This window comes from Asterias rubens, chromosome 19, assembly GCF_902459465.1.
Source record: "Asterias rubens chromosome 19, eAstRub1.3, whole genome shotgun sequence".
Classification (NCBI taxonomy): domain Eukaryota; kingdom Metazoa; phylum Echinodermata; class Asteroidea; order Forcipulatida; family Asteriidae; genus Asterias; species Asterias rubens.
The window spans coordinates 2,513,036-2,515,564 of NC_047080.1; positions in this window are offsets into that span (position 1 = coordinate 2,513,036).

The window sequence follows — 2,529 nt, forward strand, 5'->3', positions numbered from 1 at the left end:
AATACGGATGGGTTTTTATACAGCGGCGGTCTTTTTTGGAATAATTCGACTGCCTTGAGCGGCGGTCTTTTTTCGGAGTGAATAATTCGACTACCTTGAGCAAGGCTAATATTTTTAAGTCTTTTTCCAATCAGGTACCAAGTAAGGAGTGTCCATCCCAGGGGTTACTATTGTATGGTTGATAATAAAGTAAACCACAGGGACGATGCCATCAGCAAAGTCTTTAAACCCTACCATAATAAAAGACAAACCAAAACAATTTACACAGACAGTCACAAAGAATGAGTCAATTCCCGACTTATCTTTAATTTCATTGCAACTTCATTCATAATATTGATAATGGAAATTTCCACCATCCATTTCAACAGTATATTCAGATCATTGTATATACAGGAAATACAGCTCATACGCACCAATAATAAAGTAAACATTAAGGGAAAACCTAATCAGAGCTACAAGCCTCATTTATCTTAAACATACCATGATCAAAAGATCACAATTTGAGCAGAAACTATTCAGACTTGTTTATTAAATAATTAATTGAGACAAGACAATAAAAAGAAGAAAATATTGATTGAAAATGCCAACAGTTTTATTTTTGCGGTCGTAACCAATTACTGTTGCAGTAAATGGCCAGTGATCAACCAAGGTAAATTCTACCAAACGGTTATTGATTAGACCGCAAAAACACCCCATGTTCTGGCTGAATTTGACTACAACAGACCTATATAAAGCAAGGTCCCCATTTAAACATCCAAAAGAGAGACGCAGCAATAACAGAAAAAAGGCATTACAATGCAAGTATTTTAGTGACAGTCAACTCCTTTGGCATTTTTACAACATGTTACAGGCCTCGATTCTCATCTTTGAATCGACAAGGCCGCTTCCATTTGCAAAGGGCACTTTCACTACAACAATCCTAAAGTCTACAGGAAACTTTTGAAGGGGCACCAAGGCCAAGACCAGGGCAATATTGGTCTCCGTGTGATTCCAGGCCTGTGTTGAGAAGGAAAGTAAGTAAACAACTACATATTCCGAGAGATTAGGTTCGCCTTGCCCTGTGATAATCATTGTAAATTAGCAGTGAAGGACTAAAGTTTATCAAATTGGGCAAAGAAGGGCAACTATCTGAAGCTTTAAGCCAAACCAAATGCTTGAAGACTACAAACCATGCCCTTTCTACACCCTAAATAGATTCAAACTCAACTAACTTTCAATAATACTTGTTTACTTTCTCCCAATGTAGATTTCAAAGACCCAGTTGAAACCACGTGTGAACTCATTGCACAGATAAATAATAATCAATACTGGACATTATACGTACAACTACTAAACAATAATCAAAGGACTGTACGACAGCAACATGCAAATTAAAATACCAGTGACGAGTTAAAGGAACACGTTGCCTTGGATCGGACGAGTTGGTCTATTAAAAGCGTTCGAAACCGTTTGTTATGAAATGCATATGGTTAGAAAGATGTTTTAAAAGTAGAATATAATGATCCACACAAGTATCACTCGAAACTGCACGGTTTTCCTTTTACCACGCAATTTCGAGGCATATTTGTGTAGATCATTGTATTCTACTTTTACAATATCTTTCTAACCATATACATTTTACAACAAACGGTTACAGAACGATTTTCAAAGACCAACTCGACCGATCCAAGGCAACGTGTGCCTTTAATTTTCGTTTACAGACCAAATGTCTTTTTTTTTAGGTTTTGTGAAATCGAGGTACACCTGAAACTTTTTTTTCGTTCCCTAGAGAACGGCACCACTCTACAGAAATATGTAATCCTTTCAAATAAAAGAAAAAGTCTGTTCTAACAATTTCTTTTTGTTAAGAACTGTTTGAAGTCTTTAATTTGCTAAACTTAAATCCTCTAACATCAACCCACTTAACCTACAAAGGGAACTTTGAAAAAAACATTTGCTGTTATGTGGGATCAAATGCAATTTTTGGAGGAGAAAAACTCTGCCATTATTTCATACAATTTAGACTGATTTTTGTTTTACAGACTTGTTGCATTGATGAGTCAATTTGTCTCTAACTAAATGTACTTGTTCTTTATACCTGCAGCTCATATTGTATGCTAATAAAAGTAACAGTTCTTAAGGATATACATTGGTTCTCAGAATATACCTTGGTTCTAATGATAAACCTTGGTTCTAAGGATAAACCTTGGTTCTGATGATATACATTGGTTCTCATGGTATACCTTGGTTCTAACACTCTAACCCATACGCTATTTCTCTTATTTCCCAATTAAAATAAACATTTTTTGGTTATTTACAGAATGGTGCTAGTATATAGGTCTACCTTTTTGGGGATATTCTTAAAACTGAAGATAAAATAAACACAATAATAATTGTCATCTTTATATCTTTACATTCCGCTCGACATCTACAGAAATTAAAATGATATATTATATTATTTGAAAATTTAAGGTGATTATTAATTATACTTATTAACAAATATGAGTGACTTAATTTAAGTCCATAAATATCTGGGTTTATGGTGTTGTG